Source organism: Pan paniscus, chromosome 18 (assembly GCF_029289425.2).
Source record: "Pan paniscus chromosome 18, NHGRI_mPanPan1-v2.0_pri, whole genome shotgun sequence".
NCBI classification, from domain to species: Eukaryota; Metazoa; Chordata; class Mammalia; order Primates; family Hominidae; genus Pan; species Pan paniscus.
In genome coordinates, this window is record NC_073267.2 from 10524790 (window position 1) to 10551203 (window position 26414).

The window sequence follows — 26414 nt, forward strand, 5'->3', positions numbered from 1 at the left end:
CTGTTGTTGTCGTTGGTGGTGGTGGTGGTGGTTTGGTCAAGATATTGTGAAGAAGCCCAGCCCTTTCAGGCTACAGTAACACAACTTCCAAGGAGGGCTTGGGTACAAGTGAACAAAGGAAGGAGGGGTCCAAACCAGTCTATTCACTCCCAGTCAGAATGAAACTTCCCCAAACACATAAATCACCCAAGGTCCCAGTCATCTAATAACACCTCTGACCTCCCAGTGTATGCTATGCTTATAATGTTTGTGATTCTTGCACTTACATTTTCCAAAGCCCTCATCCCCTTTCCTTTGAGTGGGTCCCCCTATATCCTCAGTATGCTTTTTCAATGCAAGGGATAAATGACCCCCTTAACACTAGCTTCCATTTAAAGAGGGGATAGAGAAGTAAGGCTTATGGGATCTATGTGGGATCATCAATGAGTCTAAGATAATAACAGAGGGATTTGCAGGGAGGTAGAGAAATAAACTAGGAGAGCTAGAAGTGCATTGACCAAGAGTGAGCAAAGAGGTAAAACAATAGATCAAGGAAGAAAAGGAATAGGAGGAATAAAAAGAAAGCAGGCAGAGGGTGGCAAAAAAAAAAGATGAAAGAAAGGAGTAAGAGGGAAGAGAACAGAAGGAAACAGAGAAAGGAGGATTTGGAAAGTAAAGAAACTAAGGAGAAAGAAGTATGGAAATAAAATAATAAAAGAATGGGATAAGTTGAATGTCAGAAAGAGAAGATGCGAGCCAACCAAGAAAATGACAGAGTTACGTAGGGTGGAAGGGCATCTCCAACAATTACCCCAACCTGCATCATAACCTGCCTCTTTCACCTTCCAGAAGGAGCAGACCTCATTCTCTTCTACCACATTGCATTGCATGAAACCACTGCTGACACTCCCTCCCACGATGCAGGCTCCCTGGGCTCCCCTGAGCAGCTATTCTTTCAGACTCAGGCACGCATGAAAATTGAGTTCAGCTAAATGCAAACTGAACTCCAGAAGACCCGCTCCTACCCATTACTGAAATCGTTAAGGGAGAAAATTAATTGCCTGAGGCCAGAGTGTGGAAATCCAACTAGACATCTCCTCCCAAGTGACCTGTCCCTGAGCAGATTGTGGTGGGCACACCTGTAAGTAATATTCCAACTTCATTTGTCTACACATAATTTCCCTTGTCAGGATTTATAATCATATACACATAGCTGTTGTGGTTTTTATGGAGTTTCTGTCTTTCCCAATACACCATAAGCTCCACCAATGGGAAGAGGCTATACCTATTTTTAACACTACAGCACCTAGCACATAGACTAATCACTCATCAAAAATTCTCAATGATGGAGAGATGAATAGCAGTGGGGATTTCAAACCAGGACTCACAGTTCTTAACAAAGAAAACAGAATAAAAATAAAATGTTCATTTTTCTGGTCTGATTCCTCTAACACCAGGTGTTTTTTTAAATCATAAAATTATCTCTCACATATTAAGTAGCTAATTGCTATGACATTTCAAACAAAAAAACGCCAACCTTTACACAACTTAAGTCATGCTCTTTCGTTCCTTTAAGGAAACCATGATTTTTTTCATCATCACCAGCCCAAAAATGTATCATCCTGACAACACAGAAGAAAAAACAACTTGATTAATCTTGGAAAATTTCCTCCAAAATCGAAACACTGATTGCTGAGTTAAAACTCAAAACAGGAGCTCTGTCCTGAACTGGCCTGTAGACTTTCTAACACTGGAACAAACCAGTAATCACTAGTGTTGGAGATGCTATAATTGAAGTCAGCTTATGACAACAGGGAAAAGGCTGAGTCTAAAAGCTCTCACCATTCAACACTCCCCACTCACAATGTTCCCACTCCAAATGGTACAGTAATGGTGTGATGATAGGTCCATCCAGATTCCATCCCGGGGGATCTCTTCCTGTGTGTAGCCTTCCCCCTACACTTTTTCTTGGTATCATTGATCTCCTTCTGTTTTTCCTTTCTTTTCATGTTTTCTTTCAATTTGATTCACTTATATACACATATGAATATATTCTCCTTTGATAAATCCAAACATTAAGAGACAAAGCTAAAGCCCTCTTGACTGCCATCCCTAATCTCAACTCATCCCCCACATCGACCATTCTTGTGTTACATGTTTGTTGTGTATCCACTCAAACCTCTGTCTATGCATTGATGTGCTAATATGGTCTGGCTGTGTCCCCACCCAAATTTCATCTTGAATCATAGCTCCCATAATCCCACATGTCATGGGAGGGACCCAGTGGGAGGTAAGTGAATCATGGGGGTGGGTTTTTCCTGTGCTATTCTCATGATAGTGAATAAGTCTCACAAGATCTGATGGTTTTATAAAGGGCAGTTCCCTTGCACATGCTCTCTTGCCTGCCACCATGAAAGACATGCCTTTGTTCCTGCTTTACCTTCCACCATGATTGTGAGGCCTCCCCAGCCATGTGGAAATGTGAGTCCATTAAACCTCTTTTTCTTTGTAAATTACCCAGTCTTGGGTATTTCTTCATAGCAGTATGAAAATAGACTAATACATGTACCTACTACATTTATTTATAGAATTATAACACCTCATTCCGTAACTTTTTACACAAATAATAGGTTATGCTTTTTGTTCTATAACTGTCTGTTTTTACCCAAAAACATGTCTTGGAGACCTCTCCATACCAGTATGAGGCTCTACTTTATTCTACTAGATGAATCTTTCCCATGGTGCTCATGTGTCATGGGTTAGCCATGGCACTGCGATTGATATTTAGTCCATATCTGTTGTTATATAAGAGTGGCATGAACCTCGAAAACGTCATGATAAATGACAGGAGCCAGGCATAACACTGTATGATTCCATTCACATAAAATGTCCAGAATAGGCAAATCCATAGAGACAGAAATTAGATTATTGGTTGCCAGGGAGCTGGAAGGGTGGGGCATGTTGTGTGAATACTTAATAGATACAGAATTTTCATTTGGAGTCATGAAAACGTTTTGGAAGTAGAGATCGAAGGTCCTTGCACAACATTGTGAATGTACTTAATGCCACTGAATTGTACTCTTTAAAATGGTTAAAATAGTAAACTCTATGTTATGGGCACTTTACTGCAATAAAAAACATAGAACTGCCAGATCACAAAGTATGCTCTTTAAATTTTTACAAAAATTGGCAAATTGCCTTGCAAAATCTTACTCCCTTTATGTTTTTGTATTACTGTATATATCTCTATGTATCTTTCTCAACTAATTTCAGAATCAGTCTCACTCTTCTCTCTCTCTCTCCTTCTCCCTCCCTCCTTTTCTCTCCCCCTTGCCTTCCTCTCCAACTCTCTAATAGTTCTGACAATAGTCACAAATACTCCTCCTCCCCCTCCTGCAAAGACTTTTCAGGTCATGTATCAGTTTCAATTACATGCATTGCTTTCTCCTTCAGGACTTCCTGGATGGCTTGCTGAGGGACATAAACATCCTAGGGGTGCGGGTAGGGGGTGTGGAATATACAAAGAATCCTTATTTCTTTAGTCAGCTCAGAGCCAATGGAAGCATTACATCAGCAGAACCAACAATATTAAATTAGAGGTTCCAACAACTCACAATTCCTATTATACAAGTGTAGTATTTTCCTCCAAACAGCACAGAAACTTACACTGAAAGCAGCTTCCCAGGCACCTGCTGGCCCAAGAAGGATGTTCTTATGTCAAAGAGTTTCCAGCTATATTAGAGAGGTAGTAGAGTCAGTGGTTAAGAATCCAAGTTCTGGTATCAGACTGCCTGGGTTCAAATCCTGACTCAACTGCTTAACTCAAGAAGTGACCTTGGCATATTAAACTTACCACTCTAAACAGCATTTTGTAATCTCTAAAATGAAGGATTGATAAGAATCAAGCTGTCCATCAATGAGACTGGATAAAGAAAATGTGGCACATATACACTATGGAATACTATGCAGCCATAAAAAAGGATGAGTTCATGTCTTTTGCAGGGACATGGATGAAGCTAGAAACCATCATTCTCAGCAAACTAACACAAGAACAGAAAACCAAACACTGCATGTTCTCACTCATAAGTGGGAGTTGAACAATTAGAACACATGGACACAGAAAGGGGAACATCACACACTGGGGCCTGTCAGGGGTTGGGGGCTAGGGGAGGGATAGCATTAGGAGAAACACCTAATGTAGGTGACGGGTTGATGAGCGCAGCAGACCACCATCACATGGGCATACCTCTTTAACAAAACTGCACATTCTGCACATGTACCCCAGAACTGAAAGTATATATATAAAAAAGAAAAGAATCAAGCAAGATACGGAGGCGAATCACTGATCACAGGCTCTCACACAGGGGGTATTAGTTTCCATTTGCTGTTGTAACAAATTCCACAAGCACAACGACTTAGAATAACACACATTTATTATTCTGCAATTCTGAGGTCATAAATTCTAAATGGGCTCACTAGGCTAAAAATCAAAGTATGGACAAAGCTGTGTTCCTCCAGAACTCTAGGAAAGATTCCATGTCTTTGCCTTTCCAGGTTCCAGGGAGTTCCTGCATTCCTCCCCTGAGCACCCTCATTATTCCACCTCTGTTTCCTCTACTTTCACTATACATCTCCTCCTCTGACTCTCTCCCTCCTGCCTCCTTTCTTCCCTTATAAGGACCCAGTATTATTACACTGGGTTGACCTGAATAGTCCAGGATAATCTCCCCATTTCAACAGCCTTAACTTAATCACAGTTGTAAAATCTCTTTTGCCAAATTAGGCAACACATCCACTGGTTCCAAGCATTAGGGCATGGACACATTTGGTGAGTCCTTCTCCTACCACATGTGAAGAACATGCATGTGTTAACCACTGCGGCTGCTATTTCTACACTACTCCTACTATTACAGAGAAAGAAAGTTTTTTTCTCCTCCTAAAAGGAAAATAAGTAGCAGTCATGTCTCAGCTATCAAGAGAAAGGGTAAAAACCTATATCCTCATTCCTTGAAATTCCTCTAAAATTACTTAATATATTGCTTTTCTTCCACCAGTGGGCCACTTGTTGGAAGTCCTAAGCAGTGAGTTATGTTCTAAAGCACTATTAATAGTCTATAGAGTCCTTTAAGGTACTTTAGCATGGAATAAGGGAGGAAACAGAGGAGAGAGAACAGTGTTCTGGGTACCTTGGCCTTCCGGATCTACACTGATTTCATTGTATTAAGGAAGACAAAAAAACAAAGATTCTTCTCTATCCATCATGCTTCTTTGGTTTTGGACAGCACCTTGTAAATATCATTTTCCTCTTTCTCCTTTTTCTTCTCTTCCGCTGCTGTCTTCATTTATTTATTTTTCTATTTCTCCAGAAATGGGTGCAATACTGCATATCTTCAGCTTCTTCAGCTTTGTACTCCCATTACTTTGGTCCTAGTCTTGGTTATAATCAAAGGGCAGATTTCACAAATGAACTCTAGACTCCTCCTGGGCCCAGGAAGTTTGTCCTGCTTACCATGGCCATAATCTGTAGGCAATGACTCTCCATCCCTGAGACCCATTAATTTAACTAGGATGATAAACAGAAAAATAAATAAAGGTGTTGTGATATGGGGAAGAAAAGCAGCATACTGAGGTCAGCCTACCTTACCCGTGGGCCCCAATTGTCCTGGGCAAGTTACTTTTCCTTTCTTCGCCTCAGTTTCCTTATCTGTAACATCAGAGGCTGAGCAGGATGATCTTGTGGGTCTCTTCAAACTCTGAGATTCTATGAGTCTATACAAAGAGTGTTTATCCAAACCAAGAACAGAGGAGAAGAAATGGCACCAATATTGGAACCATGAAGTCCTGGGTTTAAATTGTGGCTCTATTATCTACTACCTGGGTGCATCTATCAGGTAGGATTCACCTGGTTGCAAGTGACAGAAAATTCAAACCATCTTAAACAATAGAGATACATAAGCTTCTGTGACTGGAATGACCAGTGGCAAAGATGGCTTCAGGAGTTTTCAAGTCAGTAGACCAACGATGTCATCAAGATTTTGCTCCTTCCAACTCTCTGCCCTACATACCCTCTGCTGAAACTCTCTTATGGCTGGTGCCCCATCGTGAACACAACATGGGAACCCGCCAACATTCCACAAGTGCTTCCATGCATGCTCTTGTATCTTTAGAAGGTTCTCAGAAGCCCTCCAATAAAATCTCCCATCTCATTGTTCTTAACTATGATTCATGCTAATCAATGAGCCAGTCACCATGGCCAGTGAATAAGAATTGCATGGATTGGCTTAAGCCTGAGTCACATGGCCTGCTTTTACCAAAGGACATGAAATTCATGGGGTAGGCACGGATATCCAACGGGAAATTATGGCAGTTACCATAAGAAAAAAGAGCAAATTTGAGGAGAGACAAATAAAATGTCCACCACAACGGCCTTTGAGAATATATTTAACTTCTCTTAGTTTCAGTTTACTCATTGATAAACCAGGATAACACCTACCTTTAATTAGGATTAGATGCAGGGATATTTATCAATCATTCATTCTGGCATTTAGTTTACCCTGACAGCATTTTTCTAATAAAATGTAGCTACTAATATCATCATTATTAGCAGCACCATTACCACTATAGAAAAAGCTATAGAAACTAACACAGCTTCCTTTGGCTCTTACCAGGTGAACCTGGAGAAATCTCTGAGATGGCCTCATGCATCACACTAGAGCTTGCAAATGGCATAAAATAATCAGATAAAACAAGGTACAAGATGAGGAGGCATCAGGTTCCTTAATGCTTTAACATCAGCTCAGTGCAAATGGTGAACTGATAGTTCCTCTGAGCCCTTGGAAATACAATGGAAATCAAGTTTTGGAGAAACAGAATAATCAAAATGGGTTATTGCCAATAGATCTCCAACTAAGGGACAAGAAGACATAATAGATGAAACACCTAATTTGTGGAATACATTCTCCTAGGGAGAGCTGACCACAGATGGAATGGCTATTCAGGAAGGCAATGAGAAATTCATCTCTGGAGGCTGAATGACCGGTTTCACGGATTAGGTGGGTAAGAGAAGGAAGCCAGTGTAGTCATCTATAGGTACCTTCCTCACAGTAAGCCTGGAACTCCATGAGAGAAGTTGGAAATTGAGATGCCTACAGAAATCACGCAGGCAACAAAATTGAGCAAAGTAGGGTGTGCAGAGTGTGAGATGAGCCAAGGGTTACCACCTTATCCCAAGGGGCAATGACTACACAACTCCAGCTTCTATGGTCTGTGGCCATAGAAGAATACAACTTGAAGTTGCCAGCTCTTTCAGTATTTCAAGACAATCCAGAATTCAGGATTTTGTGTTAAAATCTTCCTATTTTAACAGTTGGTAAACCATGCACATTTAAGATTTTGTGTAGGACACATTTGTGAACGAGAGTCATCCAATGGACTTTGGAGAAAGGCATTTCATGGCCTTTAGGAGAAAAGCAATTTTCCTACTGGAAACCATAAGGCCTTTTATTCTTGTCGAAATTCATCAGTACTTTGTAAAATGGAATAAACTTTTAAGCATTAACTAGCAGAAAAATCTGGCATATTGCTGCTGAGTGAGTGTGTAGCAACTGACAATTATGGACAGTAGAACTCAAACTAGCTCTTGATGCATGGGAAGCGAATACGAGGCAATCAGTTTAAAATTAGAGCCACATTTCTTAGAGGCCTCCATCTGTCTTCCTACATGGGGAGTATGGAGTCCCTGATCCTTCATCTATTTTTGAGTGGCCCTGTCCAGATGAAGAGCAGAAACAGAAATCCTGGATTCTGATTCCAATGGGAGAGGCATGGAATGGTCAAAAGGGTGGTAGAAGAAAGAGAAAAACCCATGTGGAAAGTGTTCACAGCAGTAATTACCATAAAGGATTCCAGATAAGATATCTATTATGCAGGAAAAGGAAAAGACATCAAGATTAGCTAGGGATAATTAAAGAACAAAGTTAGTGAATTCAGGAAAAAGCTGGATAGGCCTGCTAAAAGATTAATAAAAAGAGAAAAAACGAACAGAGATGACCATGGTATTGTTTGCATTATTTTGGATATGGAAGGCAGGAAACCAAGAACACAGTGGGAGTATACCAAGTAGAGCTGAGTTCTTGGACAAGGCTGAAATTGTGCACACTCCTACTTCTGGTTGCCTTGGCAATGAGACTCCCACTTTATACGAATGACATGAGAATGAGTAAAACCTTATGCAAATGAAGCACACAGTAATTAGAGGCAGAGCCACATGGAGTCTAGATGAGGCCATGTCGGCAGAATATCTAGGGAATAGTCTGAGTGGGCTTATGCAGCAAAGAATGAGGTCATTAAAGCAAAGACACTGAGCTATGAATAAGAGGAATAAGTGCTTGAGAAAGACTGTGGGTTCCACAGACTTGTTGGTTCTCCTACTGATTTTGGTCAAGTTATTTCAGGTAATGGATCATGTAGTCACACATCCACATTGCCTCACCTACTCTATTTTACTGTGTCTCTCCTGGGAAGAAATCTTGGAAAAGGGAAAGAAGGCTGTTTACTGTCCTGGTTCCCTGTGTGTGCTGCCTCTCACTATTACCTATGAAAGGGAATCAAAAGGGGGCTGGGAAAGTTTCACGGAGAGGGTTGAGAACACACAAATAAAGAGGACAATTAGGCCCGGCGTGGTGGCTCACACCTGTAATCCCAGCATTTTGGGAGGCTGAGGCGGGCACATCACGAAGTCAGCAGTTTGAGACCAGCCTGGCCAATATGGTGAAACCCCATCTCTACTAAAAATACAAAAATCAGCTGGGCATGATGGTGCGCACCTGTAGTCCCAGCTACTCAGGAGGCTGAGGCAGGAGAATCGCTTGAACCCGGGAGGCAGAGGTTACAGTGAGCCGAGATCACACCACTGCACTCCAGCCTGGGTGACAGAGCGAGACTCCATCTCAAAAAAAAAAAAAGGACAATTATGGGATGTTTCTTACGGCTGCTGTAACAAATTACTACAAACCAGATGGTTTAAAACAGTGTACATTTATTCCTTAGAGTCATGGATGTCAGAATTCCCAAATCAGTTGCACTGGGCTAAAATCAAGGTGTCAGCAGGGGTGTATTCTCTGTGGACACTCTGGGGAAGAATCCAATTCCTTGCCTTCCCCAGCTCCTAGAATTGTAATCCCAGCATTCCTTGGTTCATGGCCCCTTCCTCCATCTTCAAAGCAAGAGGCACAGCATTTTCCTTTGGTCATCAAACTGTCATCTTCCCTAGTAGTAGAATCTCCCTGTCTTTCCCTGATGAGGACACTTGTGATTATATCGTTGGGTCCACTTGGATAATACAGGAAAATCTCCCCATATCAAGATGCTTAACTTAATCACATTGGCAAAGCCCCTTTTGTCATGTAAGGTAACATACTCACAAGGTCAAGGAATTAGAATATAAACATTTTAAGGGCCCTTTATTCAGCCTACTACATGGGGCAAGAGAGAGTAGAAGTGGAAAGGAAAGACAATTTTAAGAATTGTTACTTAAAGTGCATTATAAATTAGATGCCCATGAATTTTATTGAAAAGACAAAAGTAAAACGAAAATTTATTTTTATAAAAACTCTGTGTTTCTCTGAATTTACAAAGTTTTGAGGCTAGAATATATGGGGCACTGGTAAGTATGTAGGTTACAAGCATGAATCAAATAAAATAATCATTTGAAAAAATTGCATCTAGCAACATGCATCAAAGTAATTAGTTTAAGAAATTACTTCTTTGCCAGCACTTATTTTAAATAACTATTGATATAAAAAGTGACAGCGAAGATTTAGATATCAGAAGCTACTTATATTCTGGGCCAATGTACCCTTAAAAGTTGATTTCTCACCTGCTTTCTCTCAGACAACTGCTGTTTATATTTGTAAGCTTGTGCAATTCCACAAATTAACAAACATGAGTATAACATTTTTTATTACTCACATTAACTGCTATTTTTCATTCCAAAGGAAAATGAAGGAGAAATTTCAGAGCGATGCTCACAAAACCAAATTTTATAGGGGCCAAGTGTGTACCATGAGCGAGTGAAGTGGTCCAGATACGTAAAGAGGTAAACTGGGGGGGGTCCACGCCCTACCTGGAGAAAAACATATTACTCACTTCCATCTGAATACTGCCATTTCAACAGACAGTATCACTGGAGCTTTTAAATCTTTAAGAGAAGTCAAATATCCAGAATTTCATGTAACATCTCCTGATTTGTAAATGTTGGAGACTAAGTCAAAGCACCATGTGGGCTGAATAAAACTCATTCATCCTGTGGCCTGTCACTTTGCAAATTCCACTATAAATTCTATTAAGTACTTTTCACTTTTTAAACCTAAGACAAAAAGGGGAAGTTTTCATCCAGTGAAATGACATGATCACATTTGTGTTGAATTTATTTCTAATGCAACCACATATACACAGTGACACACACATTTACACAAACCTCTGAGTGTATGAATAAACTACTTTTGAAACCATAAGTTCTTAAGGGATAGCTTTTTACCTCAATATTACAGCTTTGGCCAGCACTGAGCAAAGACTGTTTTCCTTTCAGTGAAGATCTATGTAAGGATGTAAGCTGTTGTAATAATAACCTACTTCATATAAGAGAAAATAAGCTCCCAAATACAATGTGATTAGCCTCAGTGGTCAATCTAAGCACAATTGTCCCAGGAACCTGGACACCATCCGAACTGCAGTCGTAGAAGTCACCAACTGTGCTCTCCTGGCCCTTGGTCAGGACTGCAATGAAATCGTCTCAGGCAAAGGTGCATGCACCCAGATTTTTAAACCCAGTTTTTTTACAATGCAACTTCAACATCTGCATCAATAAATAAACCACGTGAACAACCAAAACGACTTTTTTAGACAGTGAGAAGAGCTGTGTGCAAGACAAAATGGGCCATGAGATAGAGAGTGCTAAGGGGGAGCGGTCAAGGAGGATCTATCACTCCTAAAGAGATGACATTCTGGCTGTGGCTAGAAGAACCCAATCATGTAAATTTCATTTTATTTCTTAAAAAATGTTATGGGTACATAGTAGGTGTATATATTTATGGAGTACATGAGATATTTTGGTACAGGCATTTAATGCATAATAATCGCATCAGGGTAAAATGAGGTTTCCATCACCTCAAGCATTCATCATTTCTTTCAACGTTCCAATTGTACTCCCTCAGTTATTCTAAAATGTACGACAACTTATTGCTGACTACAGTCACCCTGTTATGCTATCAAACACTAGATCTTACGCATTCCATCTAACTATATTTTTTACCCATTAACCCTCCCTATTTCCCAGCACCCTCTCTCACAACTACCCTTCCCAGACTGTAGTAACCATCCTTCTACTCTCTTCTGTGTTCAATTGTTTTAATTTTCAGCTCCCACAAAGAAGTAAAAAACATGCAAAGTTTGTCTTTCTATGCCTGGCTTATTTCACTTAACATAGTGACCTCCAGTTTCATCCATGTTGTTGCAAATGACAGGATCTCATTCTTTTTATGGCTAAATAGTACTCCATTGTGTATATGTACCACATTTTCTTTATGCATTAATCTGTTGATGAACACTTAGGTTGCTTCCAAATGTTGGCTATTATGAATAGTGCTGTAATAAACATGGGAGTGCAGATATCTCTTCAATATACTTATTTCCCCTTCTTTGGGTATATAGTTGACAGCGGAATTGCTGGATCATATTGTAGTTCTATTTTTAATTTTTGAGGAACCTCCATACTGTTATCCATAGTGGCTGTATTAATTTACATTTCTACCAAAAGTGTACAGGGTTCCCCTTCCTCCACATCCTCCCCAGCATTCATCATTGCCTGTCTTTTGTAAACAAGTCATTTTAGCTGGAGTGAGATACCTTATTGTAGTTTTGAATTTTATTTTTCTGACCATTAGTGATGTTGAGCATGTTTTCATAGACCTCTTTGCCATTTGTATGTCTTCTTTTGAGAAATATCTATTCAGATCTTTTGCCAATTTTTTTAATTGGATTATTAGATTTTTTTCCCATTGAGTTGTCTGAGCTCCTTAAATATTCTGGTTATTAATCCCTTGCCAGATGGATAGTTTTTAAATATTTTCTGCCATTCTTTGGGCTGTCTCTTCGCTTTGTTGACCGTTTGCTGTGCAGAAGTTTTTTAACCTGATGTGATCCCATTTGCCCATTTTGCTTTGGTTGCCTGTGCTTTCGGGGTCCATGTAAATTTTAATTTAGGGGGCTAAAAGTTCTCGGTAAAGGGAAATAGAAAAGCAAATGGCCTTTGACAGGAATGAACTCATAGATGTAAGTGACAAGAGGCTGTGTAGCTGGACACAAATTTGAAAGGAAGAAAATATGATTGACTTGGAGACACTGACATGGGCAGATAAGAACACAGGAGGACTTTAGAATGGAAGGTCCCAAGCAGGAAGGACAGTCTTATTTGTATCTTTAAAAAAGCTTACTCTGACAAGTCATTCTACCTCTTTGAGCCTCTGGTACATCCTCTGTAAGATACAACTAGTATTCTTTTTTCACAGGGCTCTTAAGAAAGTTAAATTAGATCTTGGACAGAAAGTACATGGCATACAGAAGGCACTCTATGAACATGAGCTGAACTTGAACATCTTGGGGGGAAGTAATAACACCACAGAGAGGAGGCAGGGAATGAAGGTATTGGAGATCTGTCCTCTTGAGCCTTGACGGCTCCTGCTTCTAAGAGAGGTCGTGATCTTATGACAGTGCCTTCCCCACTCCCCTTATTTGGATATCCCATGGCTATGCAACAGCTGTGCCCCAACTAGTACCCCATGGTGGCTTCCAACAGCAAAACTAATTTGGTTGTGTCATGCTGAGAAATCCATCTTCTAATACAAATGTAACAGATTAGCATACAAAGAATGGACTGCTATTGACCACAGGGAGTAGTAAGACTAACTTTAAGAAGCTTGAACAGCGTGCAGTCACTCCCCTACTGCTGTTGTTTTGTAGAGCATAAGAAGTGGGTGGAGTTGTTTCCAACAATAACAATCAAAGGACCAAAGACCGGACCCATGAGCACTGTGATTCTTCCCTGAGCATACAATAAACCAACTGGGCAATGTTTACCCAAAATAGCAACATAATCTCAGAAGCAGCAGTTCCACACATAGGTAACTTCCTATAGGCACTCACACTTTTAGGCAGAGATCTGTGCAAGGATGTTCAAGGCATTTTTTGCATGTAATGTCAAGAGATTAGGAACAAGCTAGGTGTCCATCAGAAGGGAATTGGTCACATCCATTAGGGTACATTTTCACCATGGATGCACATTCCATGCAGCTGTTAGAAAACAAAGCTGATTTACAGGGACCAACAAATAATAATTTGAAAAACATGGCAGTAAATGAAGAAAGCAAGGTGTAGAACAGAGCACAGAGTTGGCTACCATTTGTGAATAAAAAGTAGTATATTTATTTGTTGGGTCTTTTTGGTGCCAGACACTGGAGATTTAGCAGTAAACAAAACAAGCCCTGGCTCCATTTAGCTTACACTCTGATGGAGAGAGACAGGCGATACACTAATACAGATGAAAATACGTTATATGTCAAGTGCTGATAAAGTCCCGTATTTATGCTGGAATTTGGGTGAATCAGGTGAATTTGCTGGTAAGTGACCACTTTGATCCATAAAGAAGGTGATTTTGAAAGGCTTAGCCAAATACATACTCAGACAAAATGATGTACAAGAAACAGCAATTCCTCCAGGAAGGAAGCTTTGAAGAAAAAATACTTGCTAGACACATAGAGATGCTGATTTAATTTTTGTAATCCCATGTGGGTATTGCCTATTCAAAACAAATAAATATTTTAAAAAATGTAATCATAGAAGCACAATAGAGTTGACACACAGAGAGGTAGAAGGTAGGTAAGGATGAAGTGAGGATTAAGAGCTAAGAAGAGGTGAATTTTTTCAATGCAAAAGTAGGCAGGTGAGAGCGACATACTGTAATAGAGTATGCGCCACTCGAAACCATAAGTGTCTTTTTATTTGTGATTCGGCTCAATCCCCAAGGACAGCACAACCCCTAGACTCAGACCAGGAAAGGCAGTGGTAACAAACAGGGAGACCTGGGCAGGATGGGGGTTGCAATAGAGTCTGTGCCTGAGCTCACCTGGGCACCCACCCCACATGTTCCTCAAGGGTCTTGCTTGCAGGGAGCTCAGTGATATAAGCACAGATTGCAAAACTAAGACTTCCCTTTATCACCCTCAGTGTTCCCAGTGCCTTGCTCAAATGAGAAAGAAAAAAAAAAAATCAACCTGCCAATCTGGTCTTTCCTGCAGTAAATGAAAACTAGCTCTGTTCCTGCACAGAACAGAAGAGTCCAGGCAGCTAAGTCACATGACCAGAGACAAACCGAGCAGACAGAAGTCACGTGGGACCACAATGAACAAGAGGCAGAGACAGGCCGGATGATGGCCAAATGCACAATGAAACTGGAACTGAGGTTCCTAAAGATGCTGGCCCAGCGTTGTGCAGTCACTTGTCTTGAGCCAGACCAAAGCATAGTCCCCTCTACTCTACGAGTGAGGAGCAAGGCCCAAAGAAACAAGCACGACTGTGAATTCTGTTTGAATTCCTGCTTTCTGCTCCCTAGTACTGTGCCCCCAGGCACATAGATGAACATCTCAGCTCCTTTCTCCTTTCTGATAAGGGTAGAGAACAGCAAGTCCTACCTGGTTCTTTCCTTATTTTATTATTATCAAGCTGTTCATTTCAGCACATATATCTAGCTTTTACTTTGTACACTAATACAAGAAGAATCCTCATCTAGGTGAGTTTCCACAGCCTGATTTTTCTGAGTCCTCCAGAGTTTTCAAGAGAGAAGCTTATTCCACAGACAGGAAAAATAACTAATGGGTACTAGGCTTAATACCTGGGTGCTGAAATAATCTGTACTACAAACTCTCGGGATATCAGTTTACCTGTATAACAAACTTGCACATGAACCTTCGAACTTAATATAAAAGTTTTAAAAGGATAACATTTGGAATCTGGAGAGCATTAGCAATAGTACCTACCTGTAAAAATGTTGTAAAATTAAATAAGATCATGTATAGGAACTGTTTAATATACTTCATAGTACTTCATAGGTTCATAAATGCTTCCCACCGTTATTATTGCACTGTGAATACTGTGGATTTGCAGCATTAACAAGTGATGACTAGGACTCAGCTCAGAGAGGAGGAGAGGAGAGGCTACTGAAGGTTCATGCCTCCAACCCAGGTACGAGCTGAAAAAGGAATATCTCCCCTTGCTCCTCCAGAATTCTTACCTTGTCTCTCCAGGGAGGCCATGTATTTATACTGCACTGGTCTCTTCACCAGGATTGCTATGCTGCACAACTCCAGGGGGCAGCAATCATATTATATCCTGTAAGCATAGTCCTCCACCCCACCCTTCACCTGAAGTTATGGAACATGGTGTCCCCATGTGCTAAAGGTTCAGGCTTGCTGGGTTATTCCTGTAACATTTGTTCTATATCCCAGTCCAACTTTTCATGGTGACATCCAAGGTTCCCAGCCACCAATGCTACACTCTTCTTTAGCATCAGTCACCCCACAAACAACTGGGAAGAATACTTATCTACCTTCCCCACTCTTTCTTATTTATGAATCAATTTGAAATTACAGGGTAATAGTTGTGCCTGCATTTTGAAGATGGCTCTTATCAGTAATTACAGATGTATGTTAAACTAAGTTTTTAATGCTAAGATTATCTTCCCAGGTGTTTACATTAGAAAGAATTCTAGATTTGGAGATAAGTGGACACAAGTTCACCCCTGAATATTTAGTAAGGTGCTAAGGTACCTGTGGGATTGCCTGAGTTGTGACTCTTAAGACATTGCAAGTAAAAAGTTACAACTGACATCAGCATCCAACCATTCTTCTGTAAGTAGCAATATTCTATTTCCTTTTGTCTTGGTGGGTCCATCAGTCTAGGTGTCTACTCTCCTAGGGCCAAGGCGGGACCCAAATCAACCACTCATTCTCCAAACATTTCCAACACAGGAGGAAACACACAAGGCCAGGGCCGATTCACTGACTGCTGTGTGCTGAAGTAACTGCCTGTCAGATCCTCCTTCATGGATCCCTAGAGAGGCTCTCCTTATTCATTGCAGATGCATGCTTCTTGCAGAGCACCCTTGAAACATGCTAATTAATGATTTTTTTTAATCTAAGTTACCCAAGTGTTGGTTTCATCTACCTGCTGCCCTACTGCAGAACCGGAAAGTGGGAATCTGCTTTGTGGCGGGATGACGTTCACCAAGCATCCTTCGGGGCTGGTTCACCATGATGCCTGTCCAAACCCCTGAGCACCTAGTGTCTGTACCACACGTGTAAGTACTTAATCACATGCTACACCAAGCTGCTCATAGTTTCACCCTATAACTCTTGTCTCTGCAGACAGACAAAAGCTTTTCTGGAGGCTGGAGACCATAGCATAGATAAGAGGTCCTCAAAACTAATGGATCATGAGCAACTGTGAGGTGTGATGCACTAATTAGTTAGAATCCCAGTCCAATCAGTGATACTTGGAAATGATTTTGGCTTTTTTTGTAAGCTACAGCACATTCAAGGTCATTTCTATAATAACATCATTCTTACTCATTTACAATCTGAAATGTTTTCTTGAGTGGGAGCGAAATGGAAAAAGTTTTTAATGTGTTATGCTTTGTCTTACATATTCTTTAATCCTGTACAGAACAGAGCACAGATTCAATGTTGAATTGAACTGATTATGTGACATCCTGCAAACAATAAAAGCATCACTTTTAAAGAACTTAAAGTTCCTTCTCACACCTTTTATACCTGATCTCCAGCCCCTCAAAGGGTTGTATTAATGCATTTAACCCTCATATGCTAAATTTCATTTCTAATTATAGGATAACCACAGGAAGAATGGTTATCCAGACCAGCCCTTTAACTCAAGAATCACAAATGCAACATCTAGCATGGAGAAGCAGGTAAAGAAAATAATGTAAACCTTGTTCAATCGATTCTAAAAGGGTGGCCATGTGGGACAGGCAGAACAATGGCCCCCAAAGGTGTCCATGTCCTAATCCCTGGAACCTATGAATATGTTAACCTTACATGGCAGAAAGGGCTTTGCAGATGTGATTAAGGTAAAGATCTTGAGATAGGGAGAAAGGACATTTGAAAGTAGAGTCTGAGAAAGATATTTGAAGATGCCCTGGTGCTGCCTTGGAAGATGAGGAAGGGGCCTTGAGCCAAGGAAATCAGGCAAGGAAAAGGCAGCTTCTTCCCCTAGAGCCTCCAGAAAGAGTTCAGCCCTACTAACACCTTGATTTTAGCTCCATGAGACCCATTTCAGCTTTCTGACCTGCAGAACTGTAGGATAATAAATTTGTATTATTTTAAGCCAGTAAGTTTGTGGTAATTTATTTCAGCAATAGGCAACTAATACACCATGTATCACCTGCAAACAATTGTTGCAGTTCTAGAAAGCTGGCCCAATTTACCAGTTCTTGGGTGGGAGGCGGTAGAGGAGCAGAAAAGATAACTTTTGGGTACTGAGATTAATACCTGGGAGAGGAAATAATCTGTACAACAAACCCCAGTAACACGTGTTTACCTATGTAACAAACCTTCGCATGTACCCCCAAACCTAAAATAAAAGTTTCAAAAATCTGGATTTTAAAAAGAGATCTATCCCTAGATATTTTCGTGAATACTCATTGGATTTTTACAGTCTCTGAGGTCCAGGGTGTATCTATGGGCTGGATTCAGCCCATAGGCTGCCCTTTTTCCTCTGTTCCTCTCCCACGAAAGCCTTCCCCTTGCTTTATCCTGAAGAATGGCCATCCAGCCTTAAGCATCCACATGATGGCAGCTGACTGCCTTCCAATCATCATCCCAATAAGTGAGAGCTTTAATATTTCAAAGGGTCTGCTCTGAAGCACAGCTAATTTCTCTCTCCCTTATAGCTTTTGTCCACAGGTCCTACTCTTCCCTGCGGGACAGTAACTAGTGGCTCTTGTTTCTCCTCCACAGGACAGCCCTTTGTATGTTTGAAGACTGCTCTCTCATGCCCTCTGCCTTTCTTCCCGAGACCTTCCTGGAATCATAGCTCTTCTCTCTGTGCACATTCTGTCTGACCCTTCTAAAACGCAAAGATTGGTACCAACCAGCATCCTCCTGGGTCAGGAGCAAGGACAGCGAAACCATGACCACTGAAGTGTTTCTTTTTAACTACAAATCATCTAAACTCTCCTTAAAATTATTCAATCTTTTTCCAGGCAAAGAGATTTTCTTTGGTGAAGAGAAAAATTGCTTAAAGTGGTTTGACCCACACCTCTCTCTCTGGCCTCCTTTCTCTTCCTAGAAATCCAGCTATTGATTCAGCTTCTACTCATGCCTGTAATCTCTTGCTCAAGCGTCACTTCCTCAACGAAGCCGTCTCAGACCAGCTACCAGTCTGGGTCAAGCTCCTCTGTTGAATGATATTTTCCTTTAGAACATTCAGCTCTGTCTGTAATTACACACAGTTACTGTGACTTCGTTATTTGATGCCTGTGTCCCCGTCTAGATTGATAAGCTCTGTGAGAGCAGAGTGCAAGCCTGTATAGCCTAGCCCAGCTAATAAATGGGTGGGTGGTGAGTTGTGAGTGAATGTGTAGGGGAGTCTGACTTGTCAATATTCTGCTTTATTATCAGAAGAAATGAAAACTCCAGTTTTTGGTCATTTTCATATGGCTGGATACCTTCCCCTTCTCAACCTGGCACTTGTAGAATAAATTTTATAACCTAAATGCAAGACTTCAGTATGTATCTCTCTTAAAGGATACCTTGACAACTTTACCCTGCATTCTAGTTTAGTGAACCATATTTGAGGCTTGATTTCATTGGCCACTATATGTTCTTTTCTCCTGGCCTTATAAATGTACACATTTCTTAGAAAACTCGGGTCTTCATTCATTCTACAAACATGTCTTGAGTGGCTACTATGAGCCAGGCTCAGAGGGTAGCTGAAGATAAATAGGTAAACAAAGCATGAGCCCCACCCTTAGATTACTCAGTCTAGCAGGAGAGACAGAGGCATAAATGGACCACTCTGAAACCAAGTGTTTAATGCCATTATAAAGAAAGTTGGGTTCTGTGGTGTAAGTAGGAGTTAACGAGATGAGGATGGCACAGGAGTCCCAGACAAAGGGAAACTCATTACCAAGAAATGAGGGTGTCTCAAGAAGTGACAACTGTTTTAAGTCATTTAAACATAGGTCAGAGTGGAGAGAGACAAGCCTAGAAGGCCATGAACAAAGAGACTTATGCAGTGAGTTAAGCAATATGGACTTTATCAACAAGTAATGGCTTATTAACAGGAACATGACATTTATATTTCAGAAAAAAAAATCTAGCATCTACAGGAGGATGAGTGAATAGAAAAGCAGGAGGGCATTAGAAGGTTGTTATAATCATTTAAATAAGAAATAACTGGACGGGTGTGGTGGCTCATGCCTGTAATCCCAGCACTTTGGGAGGCCAAGGTGGGCAGATTACCTGAGATCAGGAGTTCGGGACCAGCCTGGCCAACACAGTGAAATCTCGTCTCTACTAAAAGTACAAAAATTAGCTGGGCATGGTGGCACATGCCTATAATCCCAGCTACTCGGGAGGCTGAGGCAGAAGAATCACTTGAACCGGGAGGCGGAGGTCGCAGTGAGCTGAGATCGCACCACCGCACTCCAGCCTAGGCAACAGAGCAAGACTTCATCTCAAAAAAAAAAAAAAAAAAGAAAAAGAAAAAGAAAGGAAAGGAAAAGAAAAAAAAAGAAATAACTAGAATCTTACTAAGGGTAGGAGGAAAGAATAGAGAGGAAGAAAAAGACTTGAAAGATCCACAATGTCTATAAAACAGATCTAAGTACAGAGACCTGTGGCCTACCTTTGAAGACCTACTTCCAGGTGACTTATTTTAACTCAGTGACACAACAACTAGTTCACTCAGGCAAAATAATAACAAAAATATTTTTTTCAAAAAAAGACTCCCCGATTCCGAATGCGCTTTAAATTTCTGAACATACTTACATTTGGAAAATCATTTTGCAAGATAGGCAGTTTGCACTAGATTCATTTGCATGTATATAACATTGCAGTGTAAGCTTTCTTCTAAGCATTTTCACCTGCTTCATCACCCATTGGCTGCATTCCCCCAGCAAACATTTATTGGGAACATACTATTTACGAGGTGATGGCAACTGCAGGGGACATGGAGGTGTAATAACTCAGCCCCTGCAATGAGGCAATTCACCATCAGTGTGGGAAATGGACAGCCACACAGAACCTCATTAAACCATGTGGTAGGGTAGCTGGGCATAGTGGCTCACACTGTAATCCCAGCTCTTTGGGAGGTCAAGGTGGGAGGATCACCTGAGGTCAGCCTGGCCAACATGATAAAACCCCGTCTCTATTAAAAACACAAAAATTAGCTGGGTGTGATGGCAAGCGCCTGTAATCTCAGCTACTCAGGAGGCTGAGGCAAGAGAATTGCTTGAACCCAGGAGGTGGAGGTTGCAGTGAGCCAAGATCACGCCATTGCACTCCAGCCTGGGTGACAAGAGTGAAACTCCATCTCAAAAAAAAAAAAAGTGGTAGGCATGGCCTGAGCAAGGGAAACCCAGGGTAATGTGAGAGGCGCAGAGAAGAGGCCCCCTAATTCAGCCTGCAATGGTGCAGTGGAGTGGGGGACAGTCAGCAAAGACACTTTGGATACCTGAGTGTTGTTTGGTTTCCCATGTAGCCTGTGGACTTCTCATGGTACATGTTTCATCTGTCACCCCATCCAACAATCAGCACACAGCTCAAACAAGATGGGGTCAGATCTCCACTTCATGCACAATGGATTTCCACACATGCATGGGAAAGAAAAGAAGGACTATTGCCCCACAGATTCACTGCATCTAGTATTGCTAAGGGGCTGCAGCCTCTTGCCAACCACAGACCCATCTCAGTGGACAATGCAAAGGGTAGCATTAAATCATGAGCTTTGTGAGGGCAGGGAGCCCTGTGCCTCCTATCTGGCATAGCATCCCACACCTGGTGGGTGCCTAGTAATTGTCCATAGGATAAATGGATAACAACGGAGGGACGAAGAATTTATTGTAGTTGTGTTTTTGCAATAGTTTCTCTCCCCCACTGGGTGATTATTCATGCACTGCTTCTCCACATTAGGGCAAAGTGAGCTCACATCTCTCTTACCTGCTCTCTGGGCCTCCCGGCCTGGACTCGCACAAGGGCACCATCCCACTACCCCTCATACTTCCAATCAGTGCAGACCAGAGCCACCCCAACCCCACTATCATCACTCACATGAGCAGCAGGATGGAGCTGGCACAGAAGACAAGCCTCCTACACCTCCTCTGCCAAATCTTCAAATATCATCAGTCACACTGGAAAATGGCCCCAGGCCACTGCTGCTTAATGGGCCATGATGGATGAACACAGATCTAGAGAAATGATTGTTTACCAACTAAGGGATCAGAGCCTATGGGCCTCTTTCTGTCCTCTGAAGAGCATGTTGCTACTGGGACAAATGAGTTTGAGTCCAGAGCCGACAATGAGCAGGTGATCAAGCCCCAAGTGAAATGGCCTACAAGCCCCTCATCATCTAACCACAAAAACACCATAGGAACATGGAGACACTGCCATTTTTTAAAAAAGGAACCTTATGAGGAATACAGACAAAGAAACAGATAATCATTACACATTAAGATAATCATTACACGATTAATAGATAATCATTACACGTTGTTAAGTGCTACAATGGCAGCATGATAGGGCACTTGATGAGTCTTGAGGGGGCGGCAGTCAGAGAAGACTACCTGGGGGCTGGGGATCATGAAAGAAGGCAGGAGGGGAAATCATTTCTGCACAGGTTACAGTAGCCTGAGTGCATGTTCTAGAGCCAAACAGCCTTGGTTGCATCTTGGTTTGTTCGGCTTATTTCGAGCTATGTTAATTGCAAGTCACTACTCTCTGAGGGTCTCTAAGTGCTCTGAGAAATGTGAACAGTAACAGTTCCCAGCTATTGTGAGTTGTTGTGGGGGTTGTACAAAAGAACAAGCATAACATAAGAAAAGCATAAGAATGAGCCTGAGACACCGTGAGTACTCAGTATACATTGGTCATCCTAACCAGGACTGCAAGTACAGCAAGGCCAATGAAGCACTTACTTTGGGTGCAACATTTAAGAGGGTAACAAATGACTCATCAGTCAAGATAAGTAATATTTTAATATGATATTTTTACAAATAAAAACCAATGCAAAAAAAATCAAAATTTGAAATAAAGACAAGATCCGACTGTACTTGCCCAACCTTAGTCTCAGCCCTGCTGGATCCTCTATTATTATGTTAATCATGGAATTCTTGGCATTAATTTCTATTCTCTAAAATATTGCACTGAAATGGTATTTACCTTGATAACTTAATTATTTGGCACCCTTTTAAATTCTGCATCCAAGGAGGGAGTCTTAATCTCCTCTTCCTTGTCCTGGCCCTGATACGTGGCTTTCCAATTTTCTACTATGAGAGTAGTTACTTTTACATTTAGAAGAATCAAATGATATGACTTTTTTAAAGAGATGAGTTATTAAAAGGAGACATGATCAGAAGACATTTAGCTTCGTTTAGGAGGCAAAGCAGATGCACGTGGGCCATTTCAAACAGAAAACCATAAGACTGTATGTGAAAAAGGACCCTAAGATGAAACAGTGGTGGGTGTTATAAGAATTCTGATCCCAGTAAGGTAAGAGGAGGCTGGTGTTTTCCAGAAACAGAAGAGAAGAAGGTGGGGTTTCTGTGCTAGCACCAGAAGACACAAACCGGAGGCAGAAATCCCACTGCAGTTGATGTGACAGAAGCCCCTGGAGAAGAGTTCACCAAAACGTGAAAGGGGAGTCCAGCAGCTGCGTGCTAAGGGGGTGTGGCTCTCAGCTCAATTCTAGCCTGACCTTCTTATAGATGGCTGAGAGAACCCTAGAGGCTATTTCAGGCTGTCAACACTAATGATACTTTTGCTGAGAGAGGGGTGAACCTCTGGTCCACCTATTGCTGATGCTGCACGAGGGAAACTCTATCCAGGGAGGTGATTGTCCTGGTGCCACGGCACTCACAGCTGGGCATGCCTGCACTGCCAGTCACCCCACACACACCGTGCACCCCAGCTCCGCTTGCACCATGAAGATGAGCAGGAAAGAAAACTCATCTCCCAACCAGACGTTGCTCTGATTCTCTAGGTCCCAGAATCTCTGAGTTGCAGACACCTTGGAAATCCTCATTGTCATAAGCAAGAATGCCCCAGAGTTACAGCTCCACCTTCCCAATCTGAGCACTGGCTGTGGCCTGCCTTCAGTGACTTTGGACCATGCCAGCAGCTCAGACCCCACTTTTTCTCCCGAGTTCCCCCAAACCTCAAGAAAAAATATTTTTTTTGGAAAACGTGTTTTTAACAATGATCATCCATTTCCCAGTAAGTCCAAGGAAGTGTTGATCTCCAAAAAAAAAAAAAAACTGAATCCCAACGTAAGTTTGTGACCTTGAGCAAATTGCAGGATCTGTCTGTGCCTCAGTTGACCCATTAATAAAAAGAGGGAAGTCACCTCACTGCTAACACTTCATTAGTAAAATAAGGACACTAACAGTACCTTCATGTGTGGCGAGTATAAGGATAAAATAAGATATAAACATTTGACAAAGTGTCTGGCATGTGACAAGCATTTGATATATGAAAGCTACTGTTTATCATTGTTTTATAATTATCACTATTATTAAGTTGTAAAAATTAGAATTAGATTATGCATGGAAAGCATCTATCACAGTCTGGCATACAGCAGAGGCACAATAAATGGAAGATATTGTCACAAGGATAGCAAGGAGGAAATGTTTAATCTGTAAGCATTTCAAAGAGGGAAGCTAAAATTGTATTTCTAAGCAGAAATTTGTGGACCCATTTTAATGAAAAGATAAAACACGTTTCTAGTTAGCAGCTTTCCTTGTACATAAACAATTTATCTACCCAAGGCTAGAAAACGGTATGCCCTCAAGTAGATTAAATCAACCCTGCCGGGTACCCCCAATGCCTCTTTACTACTCATTTGTTTGGCAAATGCTTTCTTCTAAGATTGCAGCCAGGTCTGTGTCAGCTCAGCGAGGGTTCAGGACTACCGGAGTCAGAAGGAGCGATCCTGGATTCATCTTACACTGACTTCCTGGCTGACTTAGAAATGGCCATAATGTAGATATGTTGACCAAAGGGTACCAACTCTCCATTATAAGGTGAATGAATAAGTTCTGAGGATGGTGACTACAGTTAGTAATATCATACTATACACTTGAAATTTGTGAAGCGATTAGATCTTAATTATACTCACACCACATACACAGACACCCAAAATGGTAACCAACAGTGGTGAAAGATGTGTTAATTAATTCGATGGTGGTAATCATTTCACAGTCTACACACTCATCAAAACATCACATTGTACACCTTGAATACAAACCACTTTATTTGTCAGTTAAACCTCAATAAAGCTGGGAGGAAAAAAACAGTATACCAAAGAAATGAAAAGATGGGCCAGGTGCAGTGGCTCACGCCTGTAATCCCAGCACTTTGGGAGGCTGAGATGGGTGGATGACGAGGTCAGGAGTTCAAGACCAGCCTGGCCAACCTGGTAAAACCCCATCTCTACTAAAAATACAAAATTAGCAGGGCATGGGGCGTGGGGCAGGTGCCTGTAGTCCCAGCTACTTGAGAGGCTCATTGAAACTCTTTGGGCTCAGTTTCTTCATCTGGAGAATGGGAATTCTCATACCTAACCTACATTATTTTTCCATTATTTTTCCAAGATGTTCAGAAGTCAAGTGCATAAAAAACCACCTTTCACAATGTAGATGATCAATAAATATAAAAGGGAGTTCTGCACGTTATTATTTCAATATGAGGTGGGAGTTTAGTGCAGCAGGCTGCAGCTGTGTGGGCAATAAATATAGAATTAGAATTTTCCACATTGAGTTTCTGAAAAACCAAGGAGAACATGAACTCTGGATTCAAGAGAGTCATACTAGCTATACGATACAAGGTTAATTGTTCTGATTCTCAGCTGCAAAATGAGGATAAATAATCATGGTGCCACCTATGATGTTGTAAGGACAAGATAAAAGTAAGTACATATAAAGCACCAAGCATAGTGCTTGGCCCATGCTAAGAGCTCAATAAAAAGCATTATTTTACTATAATTATGATCATCATTATTATCATTGCTACTCCCCAGCCAGGTTTAGCAGGGGTCCTACCTGTACCAGCTCCAACATAAAGAGCCACAGTACAGTCTGGACAGACAACTGAGATGCTGTACGTCTTGGTCAGGCCCTTGCACTTCTCCAGCCTGTGCATGATGTCACCACTTCCCCAAACTTCTCCCTCTCACCTCCAAGTTTGTGCTAAACAGCTTACCAAGCAGCTTCAGACTCATTAACATCTAATTAGCCCTAATTGGCTGCAATTCAGCAGAAGTCCTTTCAGGGGGCAGGTGACTGGCAGAATCCCCAGAAGCAAGCCCACAGCCTTTGGAGAGCAGTCACTGGGTGGGTGGGAGAGGGAAGACCACAGCTGGGTCCCCTAAGCAGCCTGTACCTTCCCAGCTCTAAGGCAGCCATGAGACCTAGGTAGTGAATGAATGGACTGGTCAATGACGGCTCTATTCAACACATATTTATTGAACATCTATGTTGTGTCAGACTCTGCCCTCCTGGAATCCCTCCTGGATGGCCCTGTGAGGGGAATGTACTATTATTCCCATTTTATAGCAGAGGAAAATGACGCCCAGAAAGGTGAAGGGCTTGCCCAATATCCCAGCAGCTGGTAAGTGTTGGAGCCAGGATTCTCACCTCAGCAGTCTACCGCAGACTCCAAGCTCTTCACCACTCAGTGAACTGTGATACATTCCCCCAATTACCAATGGTAGACTTTGAAAAAGGAAATAAAAAAGGAAGCTGAAATCCACATTGACAGTAAAGATAGGCAGGAGGGGATTGACAGGAGCGGAAGCAGGCCCTTTCTCAGGAGATGATGGATAATGAGGAGAAATAGCCAGCCAAGGAGGGAATGAGGGGAAGAGCATTCCAGGTGGAAAGAAAAGCATATGCAAATGCCCCAAAGCAGGGGAGACCTTGGGGTTGTCAGGAAACTGAGACAGGGTTAGTGGGGCTGGAGCAAATGAGGAGGCTGCCAAAGTCAATGTCCATCAAGCTCGTTCAGGACACTCTGAGTGACCTTAGGCTGCATTCTGCCCCATCTGCCTAACTTCTCTTCTCAGTGGACTCTCTGCCCCCAGTGATGGGGATCATC

The 26414-nt window shown here is 41.6% G+C and overlaps 1 protein-coding gene and 1 long non-coding RNA gene across 3 annotated transcripts in view; one reads left to right on the forward strand and one right to left on the reverse strand.

The window, feature by feature from the left end:
- The window catches only part of GRIN2A (glutamate ionotropic receptor NMDA type subunit 2A), a 427756-nt gene that overhangs the window by 242483 nt on the left and 158859 nt on the right, over positions 1-26414 (reverse strand). The window lies entirely within an intron of this gene.
- LOC117976191 (uncharacterized) lies at positions 1716-18907 on the forward strand. The gene is made up of 4 exons (XR_004666768.3): positions 1716-2460; positions 16230-16387; positions 16934-17014; positions 18063-18907. It is a non-coding gene; the product is annotated as an uncharacterized LOC117976191 (long non-coding RNA).